Source organism: Temnothorax longispinosus, chromosome 7 (assembly GCF_030848805.1).
Source record: "Temnothorax longispinosus isolate EJ_2023e chromosome 7, Tlon_JGU_v1, whole genome shotgun sequence".
Classification (NCBI taxonomy): domain Eukaryota; kingdom Metazoa; phylum Arthropoda; class Insecta; order Hymenoptera; family Formicidae; genus Temnothorax; species Temnothorax longispinosus.
This window is the reverse complement of record NC_092364.1, coordinates 6,783,725-6,801,909: the sequence shown is the minus strand read 5'-3', so window position 1 is coordinate 6,801,909 and position 18,185 is coordinate 6,783,725. Positions and strand designations below refer to the sequence as shown.

Genomic DNA, 18,185 nt, shown 5'->3' with positions numbered 1-18,185 from the left:
GAGACCGCGAGAGAGTCTTCAGGTAGGAAACGCCGATACTCGAGAAACGGGCCAAGACTGGCACGAGTATCGGCTTGCCAACGTTTAATGCCCAAGCCTGGCCCAACTATTACCCGAATTTGGGTAGCCAAGGCTTTGCAAGCAAGTGCCGCCCAATATTAGGCTAAAGCTTAATAGCCAATCCTTATTCTTTATCATTATTATTAGATTTACAATTTTCTTTAAAAAAAAATAATTAAAAATATATAATTGTATAAAAACATTTCATAATGAGCCGGCACTGGTTTCTGACATTCACCCGACATTGAGAAATATTATATCATATATCTAATTCAAATTTTATTACTCTTTTTAAACTGAATTTGTTTCTTAAGATGATTTTTGAAAAATTTATATTTGTGCTGGTTATTATGACATATGTAGACTATATATAACGCTTGCATCAAATTAAGAAGTAGCCAGTAAGCAAGGAACATTAAATTAACGTTTAAAAATATTAACTTTATGTGTATTTTTTAAACGTTTTTTAATAATATTATACACATATTTGAAAAATATTATTTTGTAATATGATTTTTTTGAATGTTGTTAAAATATTTTAAAAACGTTACAGAAAATACTTTTCAAATGTTACTCTGACATTTATTTGAGATTAATGCAACAGTTCAAAATTCCTTATAATTTGGACTTGGAAATAACGTTGGTAGTATATTAATTTTCTGTTGTTAGAATGTTATTGTTTTATATTGTGCGCAACGCTCATCGCGACAGCCATGATGCGTACATTTACGTATACGATGCGTGAGTGCGTATACACGCGTGTGGATCGAGCAGTGCGGAGTGCTCTTTATTTACAGTATATTTATATATAAGTAAGTAACTATTATATTCTAAAAGTTGTATTAATAATAAGAACTCAATTAACCATACGTGTTATGAATATAGTAGCTGATATGATGATCTATAACCTATAATTTAGGTTAACTACAAATAACGTTCTTTGGGTATCGGTAGAAGCTATATAGTAGAATTATTTGCTATTTTCTTGCAATTTACTGCCGATTATTTTCAGCTGTTTGAGCGCGTCGAGATCATGAGCAGACGCACGCTTGTCGCGACAGCCAATCGGAAGCATGCAGTAATAGTTCTGGAGACTGTAGTCGCATTACCTTACATATACGTATGATGCGTGAGTGTGTCATATATACGTATGTTTGTGCTTGTGCTGTCGAGCGCTTTTAATTGTATACAACATTTTTATATGGGTAAGTATAATTATTATATTCTAAAACTTGCATATTAATGATAAAAACTCAATTATCTATATGTGCTGTAAATAGGTAGCTGGTGATTCGAGATCTATTTTTCGACCTATATAAGAGAGAGATTTGCAGAAGAAAAGAAATATACCAAGTATTAAGGATTGAACATATTCTTGATGTACTCGGGCCGCGAGGCTGAGCAATAATCTGAGGAAAGTATTGTACAAGATACAAAGATTGGACAATATCTCCCCTTATTTTTCATTGACAATTTCTGACTTTTGAAGATATGCTAAAAACTGATCAAGAAGCTTTCATGCAAGTTGTAAGTAAAGCTGCTTATCACAATTATAATTAATTTTATAAACATTTACAAATAACATTTCCGGTTAGTAGTTACATAATCGTAGTAGATATAAATTTACACAATAAAATCAGACTTTGAAAATTTAAGAATTAAGAGAAAAGACTGTAAGAGATATCTTCTCTCCCTCCCTCTCTCTCTCTCCCTCTTTCTCCCTTTCTCTCCAAGAGTAGTAAATATAATATTTGCAATTTAGAGTCGACAAAGAAATCACCAGGACTTGTAATTTTTACCGATTTTTTGGTATTATTTTCAATGTAGTGCCTATAGCAAAGATAGTAATTGCGTATTATCTGTATCTACTATGTTTATAGTTATTTTGATTGTGGCGTAACATATGCATATATTTTTTGTTTATGACAATTTATTAGATGAAAAAATAGATGAAAACTCTAAAAGTGTCAGTAACATACATACAAAATCATCCAAACGTCATATCAAATAAGTACTAACGCATTCACACTACATTGTTCAAGTCGATCTTTTATGCATATAGATTTTCTATATATAAATGTATGTTGCTTTGTTTTACCATATTTAGCAGAAAGATTAAGTATTTATATATAAAATCTTCTTGCAAACTTTTCGTGTATTTTTAAGCTTTTAAATTTAATGAAAATGGTACAGTAATATTTTTTTACAATTTTCTTTAACGGAGCAAACATACTGATAATATATAGAAGTTGTACAATTTTTGTAACAGATAAATATTTATACTGACAACTCGAGATTTTTACTTTGAAATTTTTTAATCATTTTTGTGATATATTGAGCAAATGCTCTAATTGATTTACACCTATTTTTATTATGTAAAAGCATTTGTAATTCTATGCAACCAATACGATACATATAAACTTTCTAAAAAAAGGTAGAATTTTGTCGGTAAAGTTTTCAAATATGGTATGTCCTTCAAAAATTAAAATGTATTTGTATTAATCTCTATAATGTATTCAATTGTATGTTTTATGTATAAAACGATCAAATAGAATCTTGAGGAGCACCCAATGGGTCTAAAACCAAAAATGGTTACTCTGACTCTTAATCTTACAAACTTTATTATATCTATAATATATGTCCTTTAATATGTTCTATAATATCCTATAATATGTGTTATTATATTTTAAAAGTCTTCTGAATTATTTTCCTTGCAATTTATAATAATAAACTGCATTATATAGAATTACAAGTATAAATTTTTCAGGTGAACAAGGTTATGTTAATTGGAGGGAAACATGAAAAGGATTTTATTAGAAGAAGTTTGAGTGCTACATTTTCTGATGACTTAGCCTCCATGTGTTCATGGATTGGCCAAAAAAATAATTATAAAATTGGAGATACGCAATTCTGAGCATTAAAAGTAAGTAATTTTTAAAGAGATGTATATATTACTTGCAGTATTAAATGCTATGTTTTATGTCTCAGAATTTATTAAAATTGTCTCCTATTTTTTTGTAGCAATCATCGTTAAAAAGCAGGACACACATACACGTTAAAAAATCTTACGAAATAAAAGAAAAATATATATCCATAAACTAATACTTTTGATCGATTTAGTATATATGTAAACTATTCCGGAAACTTTTGTGTTATTTCAATAATTATCATAAGTTTTAATTGCTGTTAAATTAACATTATTTATTTCTTTCATCTAACAATAAACTGTATTGAATTTTTCTTATTCCAGAAGCTTTTAGAGCAATATTCCCTCGGAATACAGAAAAAGATTTTAAACACTTTGTAATGGAGTGGTTCAGATTCGCAAACGTCCGTAAGGAAAGAAAAAAACATTAAAAAGGTAATGTAATGTATTTCGGTATATACTTTCCATAAAATAAAATCATTATAGTTTGCCGCGTTATAATTTATAAGTATAAACTTTTTCACTAATTTAGTTCTACTTATATTTTTCAGGAAGTAATAAATATATTATCTTACTTGCGTGGCTCCGAGCGAGTGATTATTATAGTAACAAATTTTTTTATTTGAAAGATGAGTTTTATCCCAAAACCTTCCGCTAGGATCAGTGATCTTCACCAAAGATATTATTGTGATAAACTGAAAACTGTAATATATAGTATATATTATTTTTATATAAATAAAACTTTTTTATGATAATTAGTGAATTATTCCCTAATGCTGATTAGTATATAACAGGCCTGGGCAACTTTGAGCTCCGGAGCCGCGACACTCCCCTACTTTCCGTGGATAGAAAAGAATTAAGTGTCGTGGTTCTGGAGCTCAAAGTTGTCCAAGCCTGATCTATAAAAAAGCAATCTAAATATTAATTAGACAATAAATATTAAGATATTTTATTACTATTGCATATTTATTGAAAACATGTTGCCTGTAATAGAAATAAAACATCAATAAGAACTTTAAATAAATGTTATAATTAATATTATGGTAATCTTAATATAATATTGTAATAAAGTTGATAATACATTTAAATTTTTATCTCAAAAACATTACAAGAATGATAGAAAAACCTTAGCGCAATGTTATTTGCAACGTTATGGCACTCCCATTTCAACATTACTGAAATTTCGGAATTGTGGTCAAAGTATGTTCATAATGATGTTCTATACAACATTAAGAACTACATATTTAACAACATTACAAGTTCTAGAATATCGTTGCAATAACATTGTAATAATGATTTTTTGCTTACTGGGGTCTACCACGTAAGGCAGTTGGCTCACGATCCAGAGGTCCCGAGTTCGAATCCCACCAAGGTAAGTGTGTTTTTCAAATACGAGAAAATATTTATAATCATAGGCTGCATCTTAAGAAACAAATTTAGTTAAAAAATAGTAATAAAATTTTGAAATAAATAATTTTTTTTTATGTCGGGTGAATATTAAATGTAAACAGAATATGCGATATCCCATTTTTAATGTTCCTAAAATAATCTATAAATGTTCTATAAATATATTTTGCATATATAAAAAAATTATGGATTATGCGGAAAAATTTATAAAACATTTGTAGATTATTCGAGAATATTTACAGAAATTTCTAAGGACATTGAAAGCGGGACATTACATGTTCTTTGCACATTTATAGATCATTCATAGAAAATTCATGAATATTCTAAAGAATATTTATAGAACATTCATGGAATATTTCATGCTGTATGGGATTATTATTGGTAGTAATATAGCAGACGTAAAGATCATGAGCACCTCGGAGTATTTTTAAAGTGTGCTGAAGTGATATGAAGTGCTTATTTTATGCAAATATCTTTTTATTTGGAAATGGCACGCAAGAATTCTCAGCGTGTCATTTCTCGCTTCTGACGTCACAATTAATCTTACGTGATAGCAGAAAGAGCCCAAAAGCCTTAATATAGTTTGCCTTAATATTTCGCTAAACAACTATTTCAAGCAAAAAAATGACCATCTGCCAAAAAAGTCAAATTACAAAAAAGAAAAAAAAAGATAAAACTGTTCGAAAATAAATTATAAATAAATGTGGATATCTCGTTTTTATTAGGCACTAGACACTACAAACGCGCGCGCTTCGCGCGCGCTATTTAGCTTTAACATTATGCTATTATATAATAATCGCGACACGACGCGGGACGATTAACCTCGCGACACGACGCGAGCTGTCACATCATGACACACACGACGCACTACACGCACGAAACTCGCCACACTCCGCGATGACAGTCCCTCACGGGATGAAGCAAGCTACGGCGCGGCAATCAATCGAGATAGCCAATCGGCATCGCGGAAAAGAGGCTTCAATTTTACGATACATTAAAAGTGGATTAACTTCTTTTACAATCTAGTTCGCTATAGATAATTTTTAAAAAGTAAATTGATATATACATATTTGTATATATATATATATATATATATATATATATATATACATCTCAAAAGGGTTAACAAAACTATTAAAATTATCATTCAAGTGTATAGATGGACACATGCGGATATCTTTCCTTCCATTCGTTAACCAAACAATCGTCAATGTTACAGGCTAAGAGATGAAACTCTTGCAGTTTTGGACATTGTTCCAAAATAGTAAAACACTTATCAGGTGTAACAAGTTTCACACAATAAAGTTGTAACTGTTTTAAGTTTTTGCACTGCGTTAATAATTTCAAATTGTGATCAGTGAGAACAATATTGCTTAAAGTAACTAATTCCAGGCGTTGCCAAGAAGAAAGTAATCTGTGCAAGCAATCATCAGCGATTGGACATGGCGGGAATCTGTAACAAAAATCATATAATTATTATAGTATTGCAATTACAAAAAGTGTGCAAATTAGAAATTTCCTCGTTATTACAGATTACTACCATTGCTCCTATTCAGAGCAATTTAACATTTTATTTCGCTCATAAAGCTTTCTCTTATGAAGAAGCTTGTATTTTGCTTGATGCATAATTATTAGTATTTATTAATTTAACTCCCTCATAGAGAAAGCTTTATGAACCAAATAAAATAGGAGCAATGGTAGCGATCGATCTGTAATAATGAGGAAACGAGTTCCTAATTTGCACACTTTTTTTCAAATTTTAAGTTTAATTTTTTTATGAATTGATAGAAGATCAGCTTAACACAAGTGGGGTTTTACAATCGACGCAATGTCAAATCGAAGTTAACTTTGGAGTTCAGGCTATACAGTTTATATATGGATTCCACATATGGACCTTTGATCGCGTATAAAACTAGGTATAATCAACCAAATCTTAAAGAATTATATATGAAATAAAGGTAGAAAGGACTGAAGAATAAAATGGAATTGTAAATAGCAAAATATCTCAAAATTTGCGGAAGTTAGAGCTACCACGGACATTTCTCAAAACATTTAAATTTTTTATAAAGTTAAAGAAAGTCCTTTACCGATCATCGCCAAATTCAATACCAACCTTCCTTTAATAATATTCTATTGATAATTAAAAAAAATTTAGCCCGATATCACACACACACACGCGCGCGCGCACGTACGGACATTTTTTATAAATGTGATATTTCAACGTTTTAGAATATTTAGAACACATTGGCAAAGAAAACTGAAAAAATTTTTTCACAAGAAACAAAGATTTCTCTATGAGAAAGCACAAAGAAAATTATTGTAATTTTTTCAAGATCTTCGAAATGCAAGAGAAGCAAACACAAATTTCAATCAAGAATATTGTAATGTATTAAGAAAAAAAAATTAAGAAGCACACACTTACTTGGGAAGATACACTTTTCGTAAATTCTTACAGTCAGCGAGAACGTCAATATCCTGCGATGTAAGATTAAACCGGTTCTCTAAACGTATTACTTCCAAGTTAGGACACACATTTATAAACTCTGTTGCAGCTGGATGTCTTATAAGAGAGTAAGAAAAAGGTTCAAAATTGAACTCACGCATCCGTTGATTTTTTTGCAGTATTTTGTAAAGACATTCATGTTTTATAAGTGTATCACGAAGATTTAAATGTTCCAAGCTATTTAATTTCTCTAGATACGAAAATCCTTCGTCGTCTATGCGATGACAATAATCTAGATTCAATTCTAAAAAGAAATATGTGTTAGGCATATACAATTTATCAATAATCCCGACAATCACATGTTTTATGTACTTTATATGTATATACGTACCTTTCAAATTTACACATATCTCTGAAATTTTAAGTAGGGTAAGATTATTGATAGAACGGCATTTTTCTAATCTTAAGTGCGTCAAACGTCTGCCACAATTATCAAGAAAGTTATTAAAATCTTCAACATCAAATCTGCTTGCTGTTAGATCTAACTGCTGCAAATATTTACATCTAGATGTAAAGTAACAAAATATATTGCTTATATCGCGTTCTGCCATAGATAGCCACACAAAATAGTTTGCGAAACAGTGTATATTCAAACGTGTATAGAGTCGAGGGTCTCGTATCAAATCATTGAAGCGTTTATTTACATAATTCAAGCGGCATAACGTCATCAGATCCAAGTTTTTTAATATTATTAGTAGTATTTCATCCTGCAAAAATAAAATATAAAACTTTAATACACGAGATGACATTGCAATAAATATTATAAAAAATAGGCTTCTTAGAATACTTTACAGGAAGGTCAGATATATTGCAACGTGATAGCTCCTTGGATTCATCCGAAGAGAGTTTTATACGTTTTGCACAATTCGAATGACGAATTACCTCCAGAGATACATTTTTGTGCATCAAATTTTTTCTCAAAATACTCCCCTTAGAAACCCTTCTTATGTAGCTGCAAATAACAAATTCATTTTTATTATTAACAGAAGAAAGAGATTTTAATATTACTTAATGTTGATAATAATACCTTCCATCCTTACAATATTCCATTATAATGCAATATTCAGAAAAATGTCGTTGCAGATAATCTATATCTAAGTGTGCATTTTTGAAATCTGCTGTTAAATTATGAATATCCTCATGGTGTGGAAAGTACTGCATTTCCTTTAACAGATTACTTAAACTCTTCTCATAATTTCTAGGACGAACCAACTCTGACGTACCGATAAGCGTCACAGCGTCTACCTTTGTGTAAGGAGGTACTTTACAGAAATCTGTACCTCTGTCTTTAAAAAATAGTCTTAGCATTTTCGTTTTAAAGTCACGCGGGTGTGATAAGGGTGGAGAAAATAATCTTGATGTCGGGGGTACAATCTCAGACTTATCATCAGTTTCCCACAATTTAAACCACTCATTATTAGAATCATCTTGAGCCGAAATTTGAATTACGTCTCCAGGATTGTTTCGTGACATTTCGTATATAGAAACTCTGATTGGATATACAGCTTCATGAAACTCGATATCTTCAAAAAAGAAAATATAATTATACTCTTTTCTCAACAAAAACGTATCTTCTTTAACAATATCTTACTTGTGAATTCAGGTATTACATACCAATATAATTATTTCCGATCGGTCTTCTAGGATAATGCCATGGCGGCCATAGTATTCTATGATAAATTATCATGGATTCTTGGTATTGCCACGGAGTTATTGAAATGTCGATATCATTATTCCATCGATTCAATTTCTGTTTTGAAAAGTCAAAATGTATCAAACAGTAGAAAAATTCTTGTAGCATATAAATTCAGATTCCGATTACTTTGTACAGGACAATATAACGGATAATACACATACTATGAAATATGTTCTTCCATTGAAACACGAAGAATAAAATAGAATATTTATTTAGTTTAAAGGAGCAACCTTCTACGACCTTGACCTTGACATATATATTATAGGGAGCACTCTCCTGAATAACCTTTCAAAGGTTTTAGCCGTCGTTCGTTATTTATTAAAACGTTATTAACAAAAATGTTTGAGAAATATCCCAGTAAGCAAAAAATCATTATTACAATGTTATTGCAACGATATTCTATAACTTGTAATGTTGTTAAATATGTAGTTCTTAATGTTGTATAGAACATCATTATGAACATACTTTGACCACGATTCCGAAATTTCAGTAATGTTGAAATGGGAGTGCCATAACGTTGCAAATAACATTGCGCTAAGGTTTTTCTATCATTCCTGTAATGTTTTTGACATAAAAATTTAAACGTACTATCAACTTTATTACAATATTATATTAAGATTACCGTAATATTAATTCTAACATTTATTTAAAGTTCTTATTGATGTTTTATTTCTATTACAGGCAACATGTTTTCAATAAATATGCAATAGTAATAAAATATCTCAATATTTATTGTCTAATTAATATTTAGATTGCTTTTATAGACCAGGCTGGGACAACTTTGAGCTCCAGAACCACGACACTTCTTTTCTATCTACGGAAAGTAGGGGAGTGTCGTGACTCCGGAGTTCGAAGTTGCCCAGGCCTGTTATATACTAATCTGTATTAGGGAATAATTCACTAATTATCATAAAAAAAGTTTTATTTATATAAAAAATAATATATACCATATATTACAGTTTTCAGTTTATCACAATAATATCTTTGGTGAAGATCACTGATCCTAGCGGAAGGTTTTGGGATAAAACTCATCTTTCAAATAAAAAAATCAGATTTCTGTCTCAAATCCAGGAAAAAATGCATTTTAAGGCAAGATCAGATGTGGTTCCACATCTTCGTCGTTGATCCTTGAATACAAACTAAACGTAATATTGAGAAAAAATGTCAAACCAAATAATTTTATCAAAATCTTCCTTTTTTATTTGAAATGTGTCCCCTCGAATGAGGGTGTTAGTGCCTTCGACCTTATCCTTTTAGATCATATAGCACAAATCACTATTTCTAATGTATAAAAATTTTTTTTTACTATTGCCTAGACCTATGTATTTTTTTTTCATTCTACAAACTTTCTAAAACGGATTATTAAACCACATACAGGTCTTTCAATCCTTAAACCATTTACTTCCTCTTAATCAACCCCTTACAGGGAAACAAGTTAAACGAGGACTGTATATGCGGGATGCAGACTGAGTCGAGATCAAACCTAAGACCCTTTTGTTACTATAATAATCACTCGCGCGGAGCCACGCAAGTAAGATAATATATTTATCACTTCCTGAAAAATAAAAGTAGAATTAAATTAGTGAAAAAGCTACTTATAAATTATAACGCGGCAAACTATAATAATTTTATTTTATAGAGAGTATATACCAAAATACATTACATTACCTTTTTAATGTTTTTTTCTTTCCTTACGGACGTTTGCGAATCTGAACCACTCCATTACAAAGTGTTCAAAATCTTTTTCTGTATTCCGAGGGAATATTGCTCTAAAAGCTTCTGGAATAAGAAAAATTCAATACAGTTTATTGTTAGATGAAAGAAATAAATAATGTTAATTTAACGGCAATTAAAACTTATGATAATTATTGAAATAACACAAAAGTTTCCGGAATAGTTTACATATATACTAAATCGATCAAAAGTATTAGTTTATGGATGTATATATTTTTCTTTTATTTTGTAAGAATTTTTAACGTGTATGTGTGTCCTGCTTTTTAACGATGATTGCCACAAAAAAATAGGAGACAATTTTAATAAATTCTGAGACATAAAACATAGCATTTAATACTGCAAGTAATATATACATCTCTTAAAAAATTACTTACTTTTAATGCTCAGAATTGCGTATCTCCAATTTTATAATTATTTTTTTGGCCAGTCCATAAACACATGGAGGCTAAGTCATCAGAAAATGTAGCACTCAAACTTCTTCTAATAAAATCCTTTTCATGTTTCCCTCCAATTAATATAACCTTGTTCACCTGAAAAATTTATACTTGTAATTCTATATAATGCAGTTTATTATTATAAATTGCAAGGAAAATAATTCAGAAGACTTTTAAAATATAATAACACATATTATGGGATATTATAGAACACATTAAAGGACATATATTATAGATATAAGTTTGTAAAAAGAGTCAGAGTAACCATTTTTGGTTTTAGACCCATTGGGTGCTCCTTTTCAAGATTCTATTTGATCGTTTTATACATAAAACATACAGTTGAATACATTATAGAAATTAATACAAATACATTTTGATTTTTGAAAGACACCATATTTGAAAACTTTACCGACAAAATTCTACTTTCTTTTAGAAAATTTACATATATCGCATTGGTTGCATAGAATTACAAATGCTTTTACATAATAAAAATAGGTGTAAATTAATTAGAGCATTTGCTCAATATATCACAAAAATGATTAGAAAATTTCAAAGTAAAGATCTCGAGCTGTCAATGTAAATATTTATCTGTTACAAAAATTGTACAACTTTTATATATTATCAGTATGTTTGGTCCGTTAAAGAAAATTGTAAAAAAATATTACTGTACCATTTCCATCAAATTTAAAAGCTTAAAAATATACGAAAAGTTTGCAAGAAGATTTTTATATATAAATACTTAATCTTTCTGCTAAATATGGTAAAACAAAGCAACACACATTTATATATAGAATATCTATATGCATAAAAGACTTGAACAATGTAGTGTGAATGCGTTAATACTTATTTTCTATGACGTTTGGATGATTTTGTCTGTATGTTACTGACACTTTTAGAGTTTTCATCTATTTTTTCATCTAATAAATTGTGTCATAAACAAAAAATATATGCGTATGTTACGCCACAATCAAAATCACTATAAACATAGTAGATACAGATAATGCGCAATTACTATCTTTGCTATAGGCACTACATTGAAAATAATACCAAAAAATCGGTAAAAATTACAAGTCCTGGTGATCTCTTTGTCGACTCTAAATTGCAAATATTATATTTACTACTCTTGGAGAGAAAGGGAGAAAGAGGGAGAGAGAGGGAGAGGGAGAGGAGATATCTCTTACAGTCTTTTCTTAATTCTTAAATTTTTAAAGTCTGATTTTATTGTGTAAATTTATATCTACTACGATTATGTAACTACTAACCCGAAATGTTATTTGTAAATGTTTATAGAATTAATTATAATTGTGATAAGCAGCTTTTTACAACTTGCATGAAAGCTTCTGGATCAGTTTTTAGCATATCTTCAAATTGTCAATGGAAGATAAGGGGAGATATTGTCCAATCTTTGTATCTTGTATAATACTTTCCTCAGAATATTGTTCAGCCTCGCGGTCCGAGTACATCAAAAATATGTTCGATCCTTAATACTTTGGTATATTTCTTTTCTTCTGCAAATCTCTCTCTTATATAGGTCAAAAAATAGATCTTGAATCACCAGCTACCTATACAGCACATATAGATAATTGAGTTCTTATCATTAATATGCAAGTTTTAGAATATAATAATTACCCATATAAAAATGTTGTATACAATTAAAAGTGCTCGACAGCACAAGCACAAACGTATACGTATATATGACACACTCACGCATCATACGTATATGTAAGATAATGCGACTACAGTCTCCAGAACTATTACTGCTTCCGATTGGCTGTTGCGACAAGCGTGCGTCTGCTCATGATCTCAACGCGCTCAAACAGCTGAAAATAATCGGCAGTAAATTGCAAGAAAATAGCAAATAATTCCACTATATAGCTTCTACCGATACCCAAAGAACGTTATTTGTAGTTAACCTAAATTATAGGTTATAGATCATCATATCAGCTACTATTCATAGCACGTATGGTTAATTGAGTTCTTATTATTAATATACAACTTTTAGAATATAATAGTTACTTACTTATATATAAATATACTGTAAATAAAGAGCACTCCGCACTGCTCGATTCACACGAGTGTATACGCACTCAAGTATCATATGTAGGATAATGTACATTATGGCTGTCGCGATGAGAGTTGCGCACAATATAAAACAATAATATTATAACAACAGAAAATTAATATACTACCAACGTTATTTCCAAGTCCAAATTACAAGGAATTTTGAACTGTTGCATTGATCTCAAATAAATGTCAGAGTAACATTTGAAAAATATTTTCTGTAACGTTTTTAAAATATTTTAACAACATTCAGAAAAATCATATTACGAAATAATATTTTTCAAATATGTGTATAATATTATTAAAAAACGTTTAAAAAATACACATAAAGTCAATATTTCTAAACGTAAATTTAATGTTCCTTGCTTACTGGGATAATAGTGCTAATTAAGGAAAGTCAATTTGCTGATGTGTTTATAGACAGTATACATGTGGGCGGAAGAAGGATTCAGCCTCTTCCTTTATATGTATGAGTCTATATACGAGTATGTATGTATATGTATATTATATATATATATATATATATATATATATATATGTAGGTCTAGAGGTATGTTCGGGACTGTTTACGTTTTTTGAAATGTACAGTCCTGGAATATAACGCATATATATGTAATCAGATTCAAAAAATTGTCCCGAAACGTGCCGTAGGACATGAATTTTTTCCAGGACAGTCCTGGAAACTGCCAAATGTCCTGGAATATACCGATGTAAAAAAATAAAAGTCCCGGAACATACTTCCGGACCTACATATATATATATATATATATATATATACACACGTCGTTATATACTATACATGCTTATTACGTACTATAGTTCTATCTATACGGTGTTAAAGAAATGTATATTCTATTTATTATATCTCTTAATTGTTAATAACTTTTTACTCAATAACGACGGCTAAATCTTTGGAATGTTACTCAGAAGAGTGATCTTGGCAACATATGTCAAAGGTAAAGTCATGAAGGGAAATTCGTCTATTTAAACATTCTAAATAATTACCTGAAATGGTTCTCCATAGTTTGAAAATTTGGGTGGTCCAATTATGTCAGGGGCAGTATGAAATATACTGAGATTAGAGCGGATCTTAACGTGTCTTTTCTTCACAAATTGATAGATGAAGTCAACTCTAATATCCTCTTTTCCTACGGATTTTCTGCCGATATAAGGATATCGATCACAACTCTCACAATGTAAAATTTGGTAATTGGGTATCATATTTTCTCTCTGAAAAAAAACCAAAATATGGAGAATAATAACCCTTGCTTTTGTAGCATATGCTAAAATGCATTATAATTCATATATTTGTAATTATAGCATAAAGATTATATAATCTAAGTTTATCTTCCTTCCATTCACATTGTTAATACTGACACTATTGTCTGCATGTGTATTACGTAATGCAAACTATAGATTTTTAGTTAACTAAAGATTTTAATTAACAATACATTGTAAATCTTGTTCTACAGAGAATAGTGTACCATCCATATATAGCATCTATTTTTAAAAACATTAATTTTTACTGAAACTATAATTTCTTTACTTTTCTATTAACAAATTGTATTATTATTATAGAATATTACGAATAACTTGTTAACAAATAATTATTTTATATATTTTAATTATGATCTCAATATTCTGCATTGTATTCTTTTTTATGAAATAGATAGATGTATTTATTTATTTTTAATGCACCCTTTTCAATGCATCGTCTCCCGGCTAACACCCGCCGGATGCCTCCCGACCAACCGTCGGGCGAGGATAAGGCGCGGTGCGCCCACCTTTTTTAATTCGCTCAAAATTATTGTGTGCACGAGCGTTTGCGGCCCCGACGGAACCGCGACGGGAGCCGATCTCCGCCGAATGCGAGCGCGCGTAATTCATCTGCACTGCTCCGCCGCGTGGCTCGCACGAGGATCGGCCTCTTCACCGAATCTATCGAATAATAATTTATAAAAATCGGCGCCGCGGCGAAAGAAGACACTTCGACTTGAGATCAGCAACCGATCCGCTGCTCCCGAAGAGAAGAGACCTAACCAGAACCTCCTAGGGCGACACGCAAAACGGGGTCCAGTAATCTGTGCCTCGTCCAAGAAGTCTTGGTCGTCACCCGAACTTCCGTAGTCTGACTTCCCGGGTCGATTGAACGAGGTGAGCGCATGGCAAACACACGTGGCGGGAAGTAAGGCAAGCGAACTTGAGAGACGGGACGTGGAAAAGCTGAAGGGAGGGATCGGGAGAGCAAGGAAAGGATTGGAAGAGAGAGAGAGAAGGCAAAGGATGAATAAAAGTAATTAAGGGAGAAGGAGGAGAGAGGCAGGATATGGGTTTAAGATTTTCCGAAATGTATTTTTTATCTTATTCAATGTATCTTTTATCTCATTTTCTGATACACGTTACACGCAGTTCACCAAAGAAAAAAAATTGCAAAATTAAATTGCTTACGTTCGCTACACTTACACTATTTAGAATATTCTAAGACCGCACTCGACTGTACGTCCGCACTCTTCAACAGCTAGGCGAGAAAAGACCTCGACTATCCTCGATCTATCCCGACCTTTCCTTCCACCATATACGCAGCGAGCGCCTGGGCGGTCGCGCCATGCACTTGTATGCACATCTGCCATCTTCTTTCTCTTTCTATCATGTAGCTCTCTCTTTCTCTCTTCCGCTCAACGGAAACTTTGGGTCCGTTCAGGTGCAATTTTATGAACGCTAGAAACCAGCGGCAAGAAAATGTAGTGGGAGAAAAAGTTCCATTGAATTTTGCGGTACGCTAAAAAGCTGAGACGGTCTAAACTTTTTCCCCCACTACATTTTCTTGACGCTGCCGCTGGTTTCTATTTATTTCATGGACGCTAGAAACCAGCGGCAGAGTATGCAAATTTGACAGATGAGATGTTTTGGCAAGGAAAACGTGCTGTAGAACATATTAGCTGAACAAAATTGGACTTTTATACATTCTACATTCATGTTGAAAAATATCACTGTTTAGCCAGTATACCTTGTTGTTGTTAGACAATAGAAAAAGATATAAACCGCATCAGCGGTTTGCGCAGGTGTTAGAATAGTGCAGGAGAGTTTGGTCTTATTGTTTCATATTCAATTTGAATTTTACATCTGAAAGTATCATATTGTGTATTCAATTTTTACATCGATAATTTTGGATAGATATGTTTCTCTAAACATATCTTATAATTTTTATATTTACTCAAAGTTATAATTATAATATAATAAAGTAATTGTTGTAACTAGATGTAATCTTAAGGGCCCTGTATACCCATGTCAGCCATCTTGAATTGAGAGATGAAATATGGACAATTTTTACGGAAGATCTCAAATATAAGGAGTCACCGTACGATTGAATATAAGCGCTCAAATAAAAGATGAAAGCATATTGTATGTTTACCTGCTCATTAAAATTTACTGGTCCTAATATAGAAAGTGTAGTAACAGTGCAATGAAAAATTGACAGCTGATGCCGTCGACGTAGCACTGTTCTGGAAAATGGTTTATGGCACTTTATTGGATTATTATTTGAGGCAATGGACAGCACATTGACATAATCAACAAACTGAAGCTCAATAATGCACAATTTTTAGTACGATAAATGAGTTATTTTACCAATGAGATCTTCCGCAAGACAATATTGTCCACTGTTTCCCGCCGCGAGCCACTCGAGAGAGTCGAGAGTCGACTGGTGGGACACACGCACACAAGAGAAAGAACGTATCTGAGGGCACAGATACGTGCTTTCTCTTGTGTGCGTTTCCCCCACCAGCCGACTCTCGAGTGACTCGCGGCCACATCGCGGCGCTCTATATCAAGCTACGAAGCTGCCTCCAGTAAGTGTCGTGCCACTCGACCGCTGTATTTTCCGTGACATCCAAGGGCCTTAATAAAAAATAATAAATTTAACGATATATTATATGACACCATAATTTTTTTTTTTTTTTTACATAGGGCTTTAGCCCAGGAGAAGTACGAGAATAAAGCGAAGAGGAAGGAGCAACGTAAAGAACGCAAAGAAAAAGAACGAAGTAAAGCCCCGGACACACGAATCGACGGAAGACGTAAGACGTAAATCGTAAGGAAATCCACTAATCAGAGTCAACTATTCCCCTCTTCTTCCCTCTTAAAGAGGGGCATAGTCGACTCTGATTGGTGGATTTCCTTACGATTTACGTCTTACGTCTTCCGTCGATTCGTGTGTGAACCCTGCCGAAAATGTTCGATTAAAACCGATTAAAACATAATCCGTTTTAATCGGTTTTAATCGGTTCAATCCGCGTCCGGATTAAAAAGTAATTGATTTTAATTCCAAACTAATCAGAATGGGTTTTGATATCGCTTTTGCAGATTATTTCCAATCCGAAATCATTACATTCTAATCCATATTGTTGTCAATCCAAAATAAACACTAATAATCGGATGGATATATAATCCAAAATAATCCGCCTAATTTTGTATATTTCTTTTCAAGAGATGAATCCGTTTCAATTACAAAAACACCGATTCAATAAAATCGGTTGTAATCCATCTGAATCCGATTTGCTAGGAAAGACAACATTAATCCGTTTTAATTTGAAATTTAGCGATTGCGCGTATGCAATTTCAATCCGTTATAATAATATCCACTTTTAATAATTGAGTTGATTTTGTAATCCGATTTAATCCAAAATTTACCAATTTCGGGGATAAAAACTAAATTGATTTGAATGCAATAAGAATCAAATTTATATAGTCTGTGATAAAGCAACAGTAATTCGTTTAAATTTGAAATTCTCCGATTTTTCAGATGAAAAGGAAATCGGATATAATGCAATTAAATCAAATTTTTGTTATAATTATATTTGACTGTGTGTATATATAAATAAAGAAACAAAATTGTATTTATTACAAAGTTTTATTTATTATTGAATTTCAAATGTATTCGAAAGTTTGCATAAATATCTACAATATCCAACATCTATGTGAATAAGCTTGCTTTTGACATCGCTTATGGGAACTATTGAGCTATGTACATAATCTTCTGATTCTATCCTATCCATGTACGACACTTTAAGGTGGTTCGATGGCTACAACAAAATTCAGAGAATTTCATGAAATTTTAATATGTTGTTCTGCAATACAAAATAGAATTATGTGAATTTTTTGGGAATTTTTCACCGTCCCGTTTTGAAAAAAATCTACTCCAAAAACCTAAAAAGTACAATTTTAGGAGTAGATTTATTTCAAAACGGGACGGTGAAAAATTCCCAAAAAATTCACATAATTCTATTTTGCATTCCAGAACAACATATTAAAATTGCATGAAACTGGCTGCATTTTTAACATAGGTTCTTATGGTTTTTATGGGAA

At 31.5% G+C, this 18,185-nt stretch overlaps 4 long non-coding RNA genes across 6 annotated transcripts; 1 reads left to right on the top strand and 3 right to left on the bottom strand.

Annotated features, from left to right (window-relative positions):
- Positions 1-793: 793 nt before the first annotated feature.
- LOC139816010 (uncharacterized) lies at positions 794-3,875 on the top strand. Its single transcript, XR_011732889.1, has 6 exons — positions 794-872; positions 1,073-1,265; positions 1,345-1,587; positions 2,828-2,983; positions 3,311-3,421; positions 3,538-3,875. It is a non-coding gene; the product is annotated as an uncharacterized lncRNA (long non-coding RNA).
- Positions 3,876-5,488: 1,613 nt separating this feature from the next.
- Positions 5,489-7,442, bottom strand: LOC139815955 (uncharacterized). Its single transcript, XR_011732870.1, has 3 exons — positions 7,228-7,442; positions 6,816-7,140; positions 5,489-5,846 (listed from the first exon to the last, which is right to left on the bottom strand). It is a non-coding gene; the product is annotated as an uncharacterized lncRNA (long non-coding RNA).
- An 8-nt stretch (positions 7,443-7,450) lies between these two features.
- On the bottom strand, positions 7,451-8,055 carry LOC139815954 (uncharacterized). The gene is made up of 3 exons (XR_011732869.1): positions 7,924-8,055; positions 7,689-7,848; positions 7,451-7,603 (listed from the first exon to the last, which is right to left on the bottom strand). It is a non-coding gene; the product is annotated as an uncharacterized lncRNA (long non-coding RNA).
- Positions 8,056-9,518: 1,463 nt separating this feature from the next.
- LOC139816114 (uncharacterized) lies at positions 9,519-13,194 on the bottom strand. Of its 3 annotated transcripts, none has more exons than XR_011732945.1 (6): positions 12,781-13,194; positions 12,390-12,580; positions 12,023-12,318; positions 10,701-10,856; positions 10,261-10,371; positions 9,519-10,147 (listed from the first exon to the last, which is right to left on the bottom strand). It is a non-coding gene; the product is annotated as an uncharacterized lncRNA (long non-coding RNA). The 3 variants fall into 3 exon arrangements; XR_011732943.1 differs by having other exon boundaries at positions 12,023-12,322; positions 12,781-13,193; XR_011732944.1 differs by having other exon boundaries at positions 12,084-12,322; positions 12,781-13,192.
- Positions 13,195-18,185: the final 4,991 nt, after the last annotated feature.